The sequence below is a fragment of the Nuphar pumila genome, chromosome 3 (genome assembly GCF_984573655.1).
Source record: "Nuphar pumila chromosome 3, dmNupPumi1.hap1.1, whole genome shotgun sequence".
Classification (NCBI taxonomy): domain Eukaryota; kingdom Viridiplantae; phylum Streptophyta; class Magnoliopsida; order Nymphaeales; family Nymphaeaceae; genus Nuphar; species Nuphar pumila.
In genome coordinates this window covers 126,878,783-126,896,445 of record NC_143251.1, presented here as the reverse complement: position 1 = coordinate 126,896,445, position 17,663 = coordinate 126,878,783, and the positions used below count along the sequence as shown (strand labels likewise).

The window sequence follows — 17,663 nt, the reverse complement described above, 5'->3', positions numbered from 1 at the left end:
ATTTTACAAAAAAATAACTATCTCCATACTCTGGTGTCCCAACCGATAATGTCATTGCTCTTTGCTCATAGAGTGCTATCTATTAAAAAAAACTTCTTTCTTTGTCGGTTCTAGGAGGTAGAGGTTGTCGCTTCTAAGCCCCGAAGTTATCTATCTCTTGGTCACTTTGTTCTTTATAAGAAATTAATCATTATAGAACTCAAAAAATAAAGGTTGATCATATGTTAATTGGCCAACAAAAAGCATTTTTTTTCATGTCAAGAACAACTAAAACATTATTAAGTCTAAGTTTTTCTTGACAAATTTTAAGAGCAACTGAGTCAACATGGGTTATCAGAAGTTTTTTGCCTTTTTTTACCATTATTTTCCACGACTTAAGTAGGGATTAAACTTATGAAGCATACCTGAGTCGGCTCTGATCATATGTTAATTGGCCAAAATAAATCATTTTTTTCATATCAGGAACAATTACAACATTATCAAGTCTAAGTTTTTTCTGAATAATTTTAAGATCAATTGAGTCAACATGGGTTATCAGAAGTTTTTCTTCATTTTTTACAACTAAAGTAGGGAGTCAACTATGACATGAGAACTTACACCCGTATCAGGGAACCAAGCATGATCTTAATTATCTGAGACTGTCATAGCCGCCAATGCTTAGGGAATGTCACCGACTTGGTACATTTGATTAAACTTGTGGTAACACTTTAATGCAATGTGATTCAGTTTTGAACAGATTTGACAAACTACATGCTTGTCCTTCTGCTAATTTTCTTGCTTGTTTTGGCAGTTTTGATTATTTTGGAATTGTTGATTCATTTGACACGATGATTGATTTTTCATTTGAGAGAAACCATGACCTCAAGATGAAAAACGATTTTGAAAACCTCCTCTGTTGTTGTTTTGATTTTTATCTTAATGTTAGTTTACGAAAGTCATATTTTGATTAGGACGAGAATCCTGATCAGTCATCTGGAGAGTTTTAAAAGTCTCATGAGACAGGTGGTTTTATCATGGATATGATGAATGCTTTGTATTCATGTCCAAGACCGTTTAACAACGAGAATACTTTATTCCTATCATTGATAGGTTTGCCAATGGCGACAAGCTCATCACATGTATTTTTAAAGGAGGCTATGTATTCAGAGAGAATACGACTATCTTTCTAAAATGTCTAAAGTTTTTGTAGTAAATAAATTCGCGCTCTTGAGAATAAAGAGCAAAGGCCTCTTTAAACAGTCGATCACACTTGTGTATCAGTGTCAAGCCCAACGATGAGTTCGAAAACGCCCTCGGATAAGGTGATGGTTATTCACCTACGTAATAGGTAATAGTCTATCTGATTTCCTCCATGCAACGAATTTTGGATTTTCGACATATAAGCTTTATTATCAACAACCAAAAAACTACTCCATGACGTGGGATTCATAGCTTATGCATCCTTAAAAGTCTTGACTTTTTATCAGCCTTAATAGTTGTATCCTTCAGGATAGATAGTGTGTATCAATTGTAATGATACAAAATTAGCAACATTCAAAGTTATGAGATATGAGAATTTCATTGAGAAAGAAAGCAATCATGAGAAATAAATCTTACGATTCTAGCTCTAATATCATAAACAAATTCAGAAGCCAACGATGAATAAAGAAAAACGATAAGATAAGCAATAAAGTGAATTAGAGAAAAGAGACACATGATATACATGGTTTGGCAATAGCACGAACTGACAATGTATTAATTATTCCTTAAGTATATTCAATATTTTTATACGTTGTTATATACATTATATTTATATTTTGATAGGCTTTTTTATGAGATAAGATAGGTATAGTATCTTTTCTAACTTTGTTAGTGTTATCAAAAAAATCTCTCTCTTCGAAATTATCGCTTGGGCAGATGTGACTATTGATATCTTTGAGAGACCAAATATAATTATCGATATCTTTCAGAGATGAATTTGCCTTAGCAGTTCAGGACAAAAGTGAATAATGTTATCTCTGTCGTAATTTAACTGTTCACGCCAAATGGGTAGAACGAGTTTAGATCGAATAATATGCTTTCCATCCATGGGGCTGGATGGAAATGTCAAGTCAGCTTTTAAGACCGTGTCCTGTGAACCCAACGGAAGGAGGGTGATGCACCATGCATAGCCATGGTCTTGTCCACGTCTTGGGCAGAACCGGATTTGGAGAGTGCAGGATTCAGACCCGATACTATACCCGAAAAACAGGTCCAAGTGTGATACCACCTGGGTCCGAACCAAACCCTACACGTTGACACCCCTAATTCAAACAAGTAAAGGGCTGAGCCAAACTTTGTTTTATCCGTAGATGGCTTTGGAAGGGTGTGAAAATAATTCCCGATGACCCAAATCATTTAATGCACGAGTCATTTAGCATGAGAATTAATGAAGCCAACATGGACTTGAATACTTTTGTAAGGCTAAGAAAATGTTTTTGAGAAACAAAAAAACTTCCAAATATTTTTTTTTTATAGGGAAAAACTTCCAAATTTTTCTTTTATCAACTTCTAACATCATGACGTGATGTTCAAGCGGCATTCAGCCCAGAGAAACGGTTTTTCCTTTTTTTTTTTTTTTTGAAAGAACAGCCTAGAGAAATGGTATTGTGTCAACTTTCCACAACTATCTTGGAAGACTGAAAAGTTTGTTTTTCTCTTGATTCATGTTTTGAAGTAGGAAAAATAAGAATTTTTTGTCAAAAATGTGGAAAAAAAGAGGAATTCTTCCCATGCTATTTCAAACAAGAGAAAAGCTTATTTTTTCCATCTATCCCGTTTCTCCCTGCTTCCAAACGTAGCCTTGGGAAAATTGCTGAGCTAACAACCCCTTTCCCACCCTTTCTCACTATGACATCGTTACATCACATCATCACATGGTGGGAAAATGTCATGATGGTACAAGTGAACTCCGGTTTTTCCCATCACCTACCACTTTTCACGTCCAAACACTTCCCTAGATTTTTTTTTTTTTTTGAAAGGCAAAGTTGGGGTTAGTCCGACCTAGGGGTGGGCAACGGGCTGGGATGGCCCAATGGGCCGAGTCGACCTGGCCCACCATGTTATTATTCAAGGTACCATTGGGTTTTGAACCTGCAACGTCTCACCACACATATAGCTCCTACCAACCACGTGGAGCCCCCTGTGGTAAAAGCACACTCATGTGAAGGCTGAATTGGAGGGATTTTTCATAAATGTTCGTCACTTCTCACAAAAGGCCCTTCCCAATTCCATGAGAAGTATGGGTATGAAAATCTTCACCATTATTTCTCTACCTCTTTACATGAGGAAACTCTTTCTACATAAAAATCAAAGAAAAATATGCAAATTTCTCTGTTTGGAAGTGTGGTAAGATTCTATTTTTCCCACTTTGTGCCCATCTTTCACATTTTTCCCACTTTGGGAAAAAAGAAAAAAGTACGGAAGAATAAGATATTTAATTTTTTTTCTAAATTATTATGGGACGATATAGAAATAATCGTGTCCCAATTATAACATCATGATAAATTCAAATATAGAAAATTATAATCATCATTGTCCCACCCGTTGGGATCCCATCTCAACGGCTGGCGGTTGGTTAAGTTATAAATGGTCTTATGATATTGGCAAGTTGCAATATTTTGGTGAGAGAAAGTTTTAGTGAGTGGATGTAAACCTACTTATGTAAATTACAGAAATGCTTGGGTATTTTCATATCACTGGTTGTGGTTATTCTAGTTGACACTATTACTATTTTTCATGGTTTTTCAATTCAAGCATTTAATTTCACTATAATTTAATTGCCTTGTAATGTAACTTAATGTGTCTTCTGCCAAAGTTTCTTCGATGGTTTAAAAGCTCATCACTTCTGGCCTAGGTTAAAAATTTTCCGTTGTTTTTTACACATTTTTTTGGATAGTCCAAGGGAAAAACATTGCTACAATGGTCAGGGCTAGGGGTGGCAATTTCTGACACGACCCGCCAACCTGCTTCTTAGGCGGGTTCGGGTTTGGCTTAAATGGGTTCATGTCGTAAACGGTTATACCTAGATATGTACCGTCAAGATCTCATCAAGTATCAAAGCCTGTTGGCTCTCATGAGTTTCCAACACAGTGGTTCAATGTACTTGTGCCTGAAACCTTAAGTTAATTCAAAATTTCCACCTAAGTCCAAAGAATGCGTGTTTATTAGCTATGACAAATTACAAGGGCTATATCTGTAGATTAGCCACTTGGAACATAGGGTCTTTAACTGGTAAGTTGGTAGAGTTAGTAGATGTTATGTGTAGGAGAAAAATTGATATTTTATGTCTACAAGAGACCAAATGGGTAGGTGAGAAAGCAAAAGTGATAGAACCTTGGGGATATAAGATTTGGTATATAGGAATCAATAGGAATAGGAATGGAGTAGGGATTGTTATGAGTCGTCAGTTTATAGATAATGTAGTTGAGGTCCGTAGGAAGGGTGATAGAATTTTACTTATTAAATTAGTATTAGGTACGGATATTATTAATATTATTAGTGTTTATGCACCTCAAGTAGGTTTAGATGATTCCATTAAGTATCAATTTTGGAAAGATTTAGATGGAGTAGTACAAGGGATATCTTATGGAGAAAAGTTTTTCATCGGCGGTGACCTTAATGGACATGTAGGCATTAGTAGGGATGGAGTTGAGAGTATCCATGGAGGCTATGGTATAGGAGAAAGAAATAAAAGTGGAGAAAGGATTTTAGATTTTTGTTTGTCCTATGATATGATCTTAGCAAACACTTGGTTTAGGAAGAGGGAGTCTCACCTAGTAACATTTAAAAGTGGGGTTAATACGAGTCAGATAGATTTTTTCCTACTTAGAAAGAGAGATAGGGGTTGTTGCATCAATTGTAAGGTTATACCGGGAGAAAGTGTAGCTACACAACATAGAGTCTTAATTTTAGATCTTAGAATTAGACAATGCCGCAAAAGAGATAGACATAGGATAGATCCTAGAATTAAGTGGTGGGCACTGAAAGGAGCTAAACAAGGAATGTTTGTAGAGCAGGTAGTTAAGGAAGTTGATTGGTGTCTCGAGGAGGATTCAGAATCAATGTGGAATAAGATAGCGGGTGGCATGAGAAAAGTGGCTAAGGATGTATTGGGTGAGTCTAAAGGCGGTGCACCACTAGGTAAGGATACATCATGGTGGAACGAGGATGTCAAATTAGCTATTAAGGTTAAAAGAGAGTGATATAGAAATCTAAGTAAGAGTTGTGATAATGAGAATTTGGAGAAGTATATGATAGCTAAGAAGGAAGCTAAAAAAGTAGTTCGAAACGCGAGAGCTAAGGTATATAAGGAGGTTTATGACAAGTTGGATACGAAAGAAGGCGAGAAGGATATTTATAGGCTTGCAAAGATGAGAGATAGGCAATCGAGGGATTTGGGTATGGTTAGATGTATCAAAGATGAAATGCAAAGGGTTTTAGTCAAAGATGAGGAGATTAAGGAGAGATGGAAAGATTATTTTGATAAGCTATTTAATGATAGTCATGCTCAAGATCTTGGAGACTTCTCTATTCCTTTTCATGAGATAAATCGTGACTTCATGCGCAAGATTCAAAAGAAAGAAATTGCAGAGGCTTTGAAGGAAATGAAATCAAGAAGGGCAGTTGGCCCAGATGGTATACCTATCGAGGCTTGGAAATGCTTGGGAGAGAAAGGTTTAGAATGGTTGACAAATCTTTTTAACTTGATTTGGCGAACAAATAAGATGCCTAATGAGTGGAGGAAAAATACTTTGGTGCCTTTATATAAGAATAAGGGTGATATACAAGATTGCACAAACTATCGTAGTATAAAACTCATGAGTCATACTATGAAACTTTGGGAGAGGGTGATTGAGTCTAGGTTGAGGAAGGTTGTCATGATATCGGAGAATCAATTTGGTTTTATGCCTGGAAGATCAACTATGAAAGCTATACATCTTCTTAGACAACTTATTGAAGGATATAGAGAGAGGAACAAAGATTTGCATATGATTTTTATTGATTTAGAGAAGGCATACGATAGAGTACCTAGGGACGTTCTCTGGTGGACAATGATTTAGAAAGGTGTTTCTCTCAAGTACATTAGTATAATTAAAGATATGTATGAAGGAGTAGTAACCAATGTCCGCACTTGTGGAGGGGTGACAACCAATTTTTCGATAACGGTTGGGTTACATCAAGGATCTGCTTTAAGCCCTTTCCTATTTGCGATAGTGATGGATGAGCTTACGAGATCAATTTTAAGAAAATGTACTGTGGTGTATGTTGTTTGCTGATGATATTGTTTTGATTGATGAGTCTAGAGCTGGGGTTAATGCTAAGTTAGAATTATGGAGACAGACATTGGAAGCTAGAGGTTTTAAGTTGAGTAAGAGTAAGACTGAATATATGAAATGTCGGTTTAGTAGGCAACGAAGTAGTGATGGGAGTGTAGTGAAGCTTGGTGAGCAAGAAATACCGGTGAATGATTATTTCAAATATTTGGGATCCATCATTCAAAAGTATGGAGAAATTGATGGAGATGTAAATCATAGGATAAAGGTTGGGTGGATGAAATGGAAAAGTGCAACTGGAGTGTTGTGCGATCGTAGAATGCCATTGCGGTTGAAGGGAAAGTTTTATAGGACGACTATTAGACCCGCTTTACTATATGATACGGAATGTTGGGCTGCCAAGAGACATCATATTCAAAAAATGAGTGTAGCTGAGATGTGGATGCTTAGATGGATGTGTGGAAATACAATAAAAGATAAGATTCGGAATGAGGAGATACGTAAGAAGGTAGGTGTTGCACCCATTGAAAATAAGATGCGAGAGAATCGTTTACGGTGGTTTGGACATATTCGGCGAAGGCCTAATGATGCTCCAGTTAGAAGGTTAGAGAAATGGGAAAATATATTAGTTAAAAGAGGTCGGGGTAGGCCTAGGAAGACTTGGATGGAGATGATAGGAAAGGATATGAATGCTTTGAACCTCATCGAGGACATGGCATTGGATAGAAATGATTGGAGGAAAAGGATTCATGTGGAAGACCCAAAATGAATTTCTTTTTTGGTTCATATCGCTGACCCCAATTGTTTTGGGATGAAGGCGTAGTTGTTGTTGTTGTTGTTGTTGTTGTTTGTTGTATATCTATTATGATCATGTTACAAAAAAAGTTTTTATTTTCAGGCATGTTATAATTGATGAATCTAATTTTTTGTACGTTGAAAGAAATAATAAGGGTCATGTGCTTAACAAGGAAACTACCTCTTGAATACAAACTCCTAATGAGACCCAAACACCTTTGGATGCCTCTTGTTGTAACTCTTGAAACTTCCTCACCTATCACCAATTGATTGTTGTGATAACTGGTCTCGGTCATGTTCTCCCATAAGAACCTGAATACCAAAACGAAAACTCTGGAAATATAAACTCTAACCCTAATTCATCATCTTCATCGGTAGAGTCCCACGATGTACCCATCAATGAATCTACCTTTGGACCGTCTGAACCAAACCCTAAAGATAGTCATATCAACAAAACTCTCATTATGACTCACTATATAATAACCAGGTCTTAAGATGGAATGTTAAAGCCAAGATTATTCCTTGTCATAAAGTATCTCATTCATATAAGTCTCTTGACTGAAGTATTGCAAGAAGAAAATGAATCTCATAACTTTAGTCAAGCCATAAAGGATCTAAAATGGCAACAATCTATAAACGATGAAAAAAATGTCTGTACAAAAACAAGACATGAACAATTGTTCCTCCCATTGATGTATGCAACCTAGTTGATTGTAAATGGATATACAAAATAAAACATCATGTTGATGGGACCATTGCTAGATATGAAGTTCGGTTAGTTGCTAAGGGGTATAGTCAACATGAAGATGTAGATTATTTTGAGACTTTTAGCCCGATCATTAAACTTACGTCTTTTAGAACTGTCATCTCTATTACAGTAAGTTGTGGTTGACAGATTTACTAGTTAGATTTTAATAATATCTTCTTACATGATTTCTTAAAAAAAGTGTATATTAACAAACCTACAGGTTTTAAAAATAGGCAACACCCTGTTATTGTCCAAAATCTAGAAAAAACATTCAATCTATGCTCCAAGATCTAAAAACCATCTCATCTAGTTAAGGTGGGTTTTTCAAGTCAATGTGAGGCTCAAAGAGGTAATGTGACTGCTGACATGACTCCTCTACTAAAAAAAAGTTAATAGACACATGTTCAAACTAGAGAGAAGGAAAAGGAAGGCAAGTGGGGCCCATAAGAGGCACCAACTTAGAAGGGGAAAAAAGTCAAGCTAGTGGGGCCCATAGGGGGCAACTTAAAAAGTAAAAAAGAAAGAAAACAAGGGGGTACATCCCACCCTCTTTTCTTACTTTTGAAAATGTTAAAAGGGGTTCAGCATAAGTAGTATTTTTTATTTTCTAAATTATATTTTGAGTAAGTTTAAGATCTAGTTAGGATCTGATCAGAGGTGGACTCTAGTCAATCCAACTAACCTCCTTCCTAGTCTAGTTTTAATTACAAGTTAGAACTCAGTTTTGGCATTTAGAGGGTGTATGAGCTAAATGGGATAGACTTACTTTTTGAATTGGAGTTAAACCCACTCAGGCTAAGCACTATAAAAAGAGATTTGGGGTCCCCTTTTTTTGGTTTATCAATTTATGAACTTATGATTTGAAGTACTCTCTTCTCTCCCCCCTAGATGCCCCTCTCCTTTTTGACGTCCCTACCTCCCTAACTTCCCCTCTTCTTGATGGTGACACCTATGTGGGACACGATGTACAGATACATTCCCAAATACTGATTTATGCAACTAGCATATGCAGCCTAAACAAAAGCTAGTAAATGCTAACCAGGCTTAAAAACATAACCAAATGCACACACACACAAGCAATCTAGGCAAAACCCAAAATAACTTGAATATAGTTGAATTTTAAAATGTATATTTGGACACTAAAAATGAACCCCAACAAAGAATCAAATACGAGCAAGTATGATTTAAATACATATTAGAGATGCAGCAAAAAAAATAGGTTTAAATAAAGAACTTAGGCTCGTTGAAGTGTTTCAGTGAATACTTTGAGAGAAAACAAAATTTTGACAAGGTATTTTTATTTATTTCAACGTAAAAAAATCATGAAAATACTTGTAGAACAATTTTAAACTATCATGTTCAATTGAACAAACTAAAAATCAGAGTCACATCAATTTATATGCATATGCATAAGAAAGTATCGAATTAGAACAACATTTTTACAAAACTAATTTGTGAAACTGAAATTTAATAAATCGTAAATGTATTTGATTCAATCTGAATCAAATGCAATCATGTCATCAACAATTTAACACAGATCAACAAGTTTATACAAACAACAAAAACAAAAAAATAATAAAAACAGAAAAAGAGATGGTGTCGGCCAAGGGGGGGTTAGGGATTTTTTAGCTCTTGGCAAACGCCAGCCAAATCCTTCATGCCATAGCACAACGCAGCTCCAGCCAAACCAATGATAGCTTAGTTGGCCACCTTCCTGCACAGAAACTCCGTTCACCAGAGTGTCTTCACGAGGTCACCAACATGAGCACGATGGAGGCACCTCTAATCGGGTCTTCTCAAGGGTGATTCCACAAGGGGGGTCTTCACTGATTTTTTTTTTCAACATACCCTATCAAAAAGGAGGGGGCACCCTTTTAAAACCAAATATATATATATATATATATATATATATATATATATATATATATATATATATATATATATATATATATATATATATATATATAGAGAGAGAGAGAGAGAGAGAGAGAGAGAGAGAGAGAGAGAGAAATTACCAGCGTCCCTCTTTCTCGATTCTTTAATCATTGCACCCAAGGACCCAATAGTGGGTCTTTAGAGTCCGATAGGTGGAAGGATATTAAATGCACACCCCACCCCCCTAGCTAGATCCAAACCAATGGTAGGTTGGATCCATACTCGCCCATTTTGGATCTAGCATGACTAAGTTAAAAAAAACAAAAGAAAATTAAAAAATACAAAAAAATTGTAAAACTGCCTAGAAGCTCGCAGCACCCTCAAATGGCATAACAAATCCTAATAAAAGTACACAATACGTAAAATAAAAATAAAATAAACATAATTATTCAAAAATAATGTTTCAAACTCCTCACGCTTGGCATGAGCTGGGTTTGGATTATTGGACTTGAGTTTGCCCAAATTAATGGGTTGCATCACTTCTTCTCTTCAATTCCCTATGCTCTATCATAGACCAGGCCTAAGGACCCAAACCAAGTTGCCTTGTAGTCAGGTTCGTCTCTGGTGCTTCTCTATCGCTGCATAGGTCTTTGTGGTGAGGATCCCTAGCCATGATTTTGTTGGTTCTTCTGTCCATCTTCACCCCTAGTTCATGTAAAGAGTAGGCCTTTATTGCCTAGTTGGCCATCCATTGTGGGAGTCCAACCTCTTTTGGCACCTGATGAGTTTGACCATGTTCCCCAGCAATTTGACTAGTGTTTCCTCATTGCGGATCAAGCATCAATGCTCTAGATCGTAAAAGACATCATCCCAATCTACTGCAGAGTTGTAAGTGGTTTCCAACTTTTTATCCTAGCCTTAGTTGAGCCTTTGCCCCTTTCTTAGAACTTAAAGACCGAAATTGCATCCTGTCGAGAACCCGACCTACCCATTGGGCGAATCTAACACCTCTAGAAAGTTAAACGGCTTTTCCCTCATTCCAGACTTTATCAAGACCATCCCTCACACCCTAGATACTACCACCTAACCCCATAAAGCTTCGTTGAACCCCAATGACAACCCTTAGGTCCAAACTTTCCAAAATGGATTTATCAATTGGAAACCCCATGTGGTTTTGACCATTTGGCCTTACAAGCCCACACTGATGCCTTGCTTACAATCCCAAACCTTTGTGCACATCCCAAGACAGCCTAAGAACCCATACACCAAGTCCCCTAAATTTTGGACCTATAGACGTACCCATACTTCACACCGAGACCAAACCGTCTATAATTGGCTAACCGACTTCACCTAAACCCACTGAATCTATTCTTTTGTCTCAGCCTCTTTCCACCATACCCGCAAGGGTGCAGAGAGAAGGCCCATAACCCACAGGATTAGGCCTAGATCTAGTAGTTCTTATTTGCTCGAGTCCATGGGGCTCCGACTGAAGCATCGTTCATTGCACTTTGAGCCTACCAATCAGGCCAATTATAATTTCATCTCTTGTGCGTCCAACACGAACTCAAATTTTTTGAAGGGTGCAACACACCCTTACTGCATATGCAAACTTAGTCAAGCCTTATATGGATTAAAATAAACTTCATATGCATGGTTTGAAAGGTTGAAAGTGTACTTAGAGAGACTGAATAAACTTCAAGTCTTTGTTTATTCATCATGAGCATGATATAAAAATATATATTTTAATATATGTGGATGACATAATTATAACAGTGAGCTCTCACTAAGAGGTCAAAAACAATTTTCAAGCCTTTGGCTAAGAATTTTCAATTAGACTTAGGTCTTTTACACTATTTCTTAGGCATTGAAGTTGTTCAAGATAGGTCAGGAATCATTTTGATGCTGAGGAAATATATTACAAATCACTCCTGCAACTGATAATATTTTTCGTTCAAGATTTTTGAAGAATTATTAAAAAATCCAACTCAGTATAAAAACATTATGGGGCTTTATAGTATGTCACATTTATCCGTTCAGACATAACTTTTGTCAAGAACAAGGCCTATCAATTTATGCATGAGCCCAGGCAGGAGCATTGAACACACATGAAACGTGTCATAAGATATCTCAAAGGAACCCTAAAAGGATTTTGGTTTCAATTCCTTTACTCTAGTGTGATAATTTGAGACTACATATCTAACAGTTAATCATGTGTTTCATGCCAAAAAAAAACACAGAAATTGACTATCACTGTGCTAGAGAAAGGTTGTGCATGGTGATATTGAAATCCAGTTAGTTTAGTACAAAAATCAAAGAGTCGATATTCTTACCAAGGCTTTACCTGATCCGATATTCTAGTATCTCAAAGACAAGATTAACTTGAGGGGATTGTCAAGATAGATCTGGATTCAATTGATGAAGCTTTGAATCCTTACAAAGCTGGTCCACACGTTGAGATGGATCCAACTATTGTGAAGGCCAACTCCAATCAAGATTCTTACTTGGGTGACATCATGAAGAATCCACATATAAAAAGAAGTTCAAAGTTGGCAAGTTTTCACGTTGAAAAGAAATCTTCTAACGAGTTTGAACATTCCTAATTGTAATAGAAAATCTAAAGAGCTTGAAAAATCTACAATTGTTGGAAGACATTGGAATAGGGGAAGTTCTAAATAATCTGAACTTCCTATTTCCTATTTTACTCGGGTAACTCTAAAGGAGGTTATAAATAGAACCTTTCTTTCTGCAGTACGAGTGAAAGAGAGATCCATAGTGGACATAGGTCACGTTTTTTAACAACCACTCTAAATCTTGTGTGATTTGTTCCTCTTCTTTGTGTGATTCCTGCTTTTACAACAGCCAGAAGCTAAGCAAAGCTAAATGGGCCTATAAACCCCAACCAGAAAAAATGAAATACCATTAAGAAAAAGGGCGTACGTCACGTAAAGCACATTAATAAGCATAAGCACATGAATAAAGTGCTGCATATTACTCTTAGCTAAGTTGGTTAGAATATGGGGTCTCATATACAACCTGCAGTACTGCTGTATTCAGTGGGCTGGATGCTAGAAACTGATTCCACTTTATCTTCTCCCACAAAAGAAAGGGAAAAAAACGTGATATTGTTCTTCTATATGTTATAGGGGGCTTAACTTAGCATACTCTCTAGTAGAAAGTCTTCACACCATGTGAATGTTCTTTGTCATGATTTTTACAATAAGAAACTAGCTTTGGATTTAGTTTGTTTTTTTGAAAGGCAAGCTGGGGTTAGGCAGACCCCCACCAGTTACACAACATACCATTGGGTTTTGAACTTGCAACGTCCCAACACATTGTGACGTGCACTAACAGCTCCTACCAAAGAAGGGAGCCCCCATTGGTAGCTTTGGGGGCTAATTGTTTTAATGTAAAGATAACCTTTTTTTGTTGCAAAGTTTTGTATCGTGGGATGTTGATTTTTTTTTTAGAGTGAAAAGGAAATCTGCTATTTATTATTCATAATTCCACATGTTCACATATTACAATTGTGTTTACAGAGCATTAGGAAAGGCAAACATCCTAATGCAGATAAAACCTTACTCGAATTAACCCCTTGGTTGCGCTGATCGCAACCTGAAGTTTTCAGTATGTCGCTACCCTGTAGAGGACGCCTGCTCAGATTTATCCACTTCACTGAGCTCTCTGCTAGGGGTGGCAATCGGGTCGGGTTGGCGGATCGGCATACCTCAACTTGAACCCGACCCGTTTATTAAACGGGTCGGCTGTGGCAAACACTGACCCGACCCATTTAATAAATGGGTAACTTGACATGACCCGCCAACCTGTTTAATAAATGGGTTGGGTCGATCGGGAAAACGGGTTGGTGGGTAGCGGGCGGGCTGGCGGGTCGGGTTGGTGGGCAGGTTGGCGGGTTGGTGGGTGGGTTGGCGGGTTGACCCGCCCGCCTAACCCGTTTATTATACGGGTCAGCCGGGTTGGCATACCCCCAACCCGAACCCGACCCGTTTAATTAATAAATGGGTTGGGTGGGTCGACCCGTTTATTAAACGGGTTGGCTTAAGCCCAACCCGAACCCACCTAACAGGCGGGTTGGCGGGTCGTGTCAGGTTTTGCCATCCCTACTCTCTGCTGATCCTATAGCGAACCAGTTGCATGTTGGGGGCTGCACCTTGAAACATGACTTCATTACAGTGTGCCAAGATTTGCCACCAAGTGACCAACAACCAGCAACACCCTTGCCTAGCTGCCATTGAGATGGAAACACATCACGCGGTCTGCTAAACTGCCTAGGTACCGCCTGATTCCAGAAATCTAAAATAACCAAAGTTTTTCAAGGGATGTGGATATTTAAATTCTCCTAAGAACCTACAAGAATATCAAAACCTTTGGTTATTTTTTTAAGCCAAAGAAGATAAAATATATCAAAGTTAAAAATCTACAATCTTTCTAGGGAGAAGCCTGCAAAAGGAGGAAACAAAACATGCAACTAAGCACAGCCAAAACCAATGTCATCTTATCATCTAGAATTTACGTTTAGCAACTCAACTTCCTTCATGAGTCATTTTTTATTTTACATTTAGCAACTCAACTTGTCACTGTTGCCCAACACTTCATGGGTCTTTTCACTCCATGATCTCAAGTTCAGGGTAGATGTCTCTAACGAGCTTTTAACTGGGTTTGAGGGACACCTTCGCCATAAGTCCCTTCTTTGTTCCAAAGCGATACCTCATCACTTTCTGTACCTCATGTTTAGATGCTAATAAAATTTGCCTTTCAATCGAAAGTGAAAACCTCATCCGAGGGTACCGAAGTGGAAACGTGGAGTGTCGGTATCCAGTGCCAATAGTGGTTTGTGATGAGAAGAAAAACAGGCGTGACACTTGCCGATTGCAGTAACGGCTACCACCGTTGAGAGGTGGTAGTTCACAAATTCTGCGCGTTTCCCTCTCGATGGTCACGTTTGATTTTCTGGTTCCCCTCCCCACATTTTCTCCACCTGCCATATTAATTCCCCAGCTATGAAATCAACAGTTTAATCATATGAATATCCTAAACTTCAGCATGAATTTGGTAAATCCCTGGCTGGTATTCCGACGGAAACAAGCAGGTGGATTTTGTACTTCCCTCCCTAGCTACCTTCCACTACCACTGCATCAAAGGAACTAGGGATACCATACTTTCTTTTCTTTAACCAGGGAAATCATACATGTACAGAAAAGTCCGCGAGACATCGAATGAAAACGTATGAAAATCAATAGGACTACTGGAGAGTGTACGCAAGGGTACCAAAGAGAAGGCCAATGCGAAGGGAGTAGGGGGGGTGAACCATGTGATGAAAGCCTATGTTCTCTCTTTTGAAATGAAGAAGAGTCGTGGATTCTTTGTCGAGGATCCATTCCAGGGACATCCCCTTTTGCAGAGCAAGGTTGGATATCAATCAGTGGCTTTCCCTCATGGAACTATGAGCCCATCAACTCTGAAAGATATCAACTTTGGCATGGTATTTTGTGGTGGGAACGCAGAGTTGATAGCAATCAATCTTTAGCTGAAGGGTCTAAAGTTAGATTCCTGTTGTCAAACAGGGTAAAAAGTTGGGGACCTACCTTTGATAATGTTCCCAAAGTGGTAGAAATGAATATAGAATACTTCTGGAGCAAGGTTATGGTACTGCTTTATTGTGTTTTGAGAGATGAAAGAACACGAGCATCATGATCATCATTGCGGCCCATTAACAAGGTTCTTACCAAAGGACTCTAGGCCGTCCATCTTTCAAGATTGCTACTTGACATGAAGTACACAACTCATCAAACAAGTGATCTTGGTCATAGACTAGCTCCTAGCTAGTATTTGTTAACAGAACAGAAAGGGATTTGATCCTCCTACTCGTGCTCAAGGTTCCCCCACTTTCTAAAGTCTCGAAATTTTCACCCCCAACGTCTTAGTTTGTTGATATCTTCAGTCATAGGGCCAAAAGACAAATAAAGATTATGATCCATGTCGCTCGATTAGATAGCTCAAACCCAACTAACAGAACTTGACCATAACATTTGGGTAGCCAACTTGAGCCTCCTAGTCACCCTAACCTCCTTCACCGTGTCAAGAATGACATGGTAGACGAGAAACAACAGCCAAAGAGAACCTAGCAACTAAGTCGGTATAAGTTCATGGACCGAGTTCAGCCCCTTGGTCCGAAGCCTTGCATTACACCAGTGTGGGGAGTCATCCCAATTCATATATACCTACCCATTTTTATTGACCATGTTGGTCAGACCCATACCTAAGCATACCTTGTTTAGAGAGAGAGAGAGCGAGAAATTTAGAGAGAGAAATATACATTTAGAGGCTGCAGGATGGGATGGGTTGAGTATGACGGGGAAGGGATGGATGATGGATGGAGATGGAGGGAACTTATGGTGGGCCCCGCAGACAGGAATGGTCGGTCGGCAGAATGACCCCCTCCACAACCTCTGTGCCTTTACCTATTGATGAGACAAAACCCTAATTTACCCTGCCCACCCTTTTTTCTCGAATCCCTATGAAATCTAAACCCTTCTCGAACCCTGATAAAGCCAAACCTCTCTCTCTCTACATATATATATTATATTGCTCTTGCCAGGATCATCCACCATTCCGGTGTCCAAGAAGATGGCCGCGGAGTACGTAGGAGGGGCGATGGTGGTGGTAGGGAGGGGAAGGAGGGAGTGCCCGGCGGCGTCGGAGGACGAAGAGGCGGAGAGCGGAAGCACCGGCGGAGGAGGAGGCGCCGTCGGCAAGGCCAAGAAGGCGGCGACGGCGACGACGATGGGGGCGATCGACGTGGCGCGGAAGCCGCGTGGGCGGCCGCCAGGGTCGAAGAACAAGCCGAAGCCGCCGATCGTGATCACCCGCGACGCCGAGAACGCGATGCGCCCCCACGTCCTCGAGCTCTGCGCCGGCTGCGACGTCGTCGAGAGCGTCGCGCAGTTCGCCCGGCGCCACCACCTCGGCCTCTGCGTCATCAGCGGCAAGGGCACCGTCGCCAACGTCTCCCTCCACCACCCCGTAGCCTTCGGCCGCCCCTCCGCCGCCACCCTCACCTTTCAAGGCCGCTTCGACATTCTCTCCATCACCGGAACCTACCTCCTCCCCTCCTCCCCAACCTCCTCTTTCACCTCATCCTTCACCATCTCCCTCTCCGGAGCCCAGGGCCAGGTCGTCGGAGGCACCGTCGCCGGCAGCCTAGTCGCTGCTGGCCCCGTCGTCCTCATCGCCGCTGCCTTCAACAACATCTCCTTCCACCGCCTTCCCGCCGACGACGACGACTCCAGCAACCATAGGATGCCCACTGGCGGCGGCTCCACCGGAAGCGGTGGTGGTGTTAAGGAGAGCGAGGCCGAGATGGAGGCTTGCTCCATGTCAATGTACAATCCTTTGAGTTGCCAACTCCCACATGACGCTTTCACGTGGGTGCATTCCTCTAGGCCCCCTCCTCCTTGCTGAATCAATCAATGAATGAATTTTGTCTCATTCCCAGCCTCCCCCATGCATTACACACATGCATGGGATGTCATCCCGAATATCATGCATGGTGTTCTCATGCATGCTTACGTTCTGCATTTAATGGTGTCTCTGTTGCTAGTGGGGTAGCTGTGATTTGTACTAATTAATCTTGTATTAAAATCTCTAACTTACTTCTTGCCTTTCTAGTGCAAGGGTGTTATAGTTCACTACTACACTTGTTTTTGCTTCAGATCTTGTTTTTTTACTTGAACTAATTAATTGATGTTTGGCTGAGTGAGGTGATGCGATTAATTGGAGTTTAGAGAGAGAGAGAGAGGAGGCAAACGGGCAATAACTGAGGTGGGTCATGGAATAGCTAGCTGGCTTTGAAGGATTGATTTGATAGCTTTGATGGAGGGACGAGATTCCCATCCGCACAAGTGCACGGAGCGAGAACAAATTAAGAGAGAGAG

The 17,663-nt window shown here is 39.6% G+C and overlaps 1 pseudogene; it reads left to right on the top strand.

The window, feature by feature from the left end:
- Positions 1-16,356: 16,356 nt before the first annotated feature.
- LOC149843686 (AT-hook motif nuclear-localized protein 28 pseudogene) lies at positions 16,357-17,190 on the top strand (annotated as a pseudogene).
- Positions 17,191-17,663: the final 473 nt, after the last annotated feature.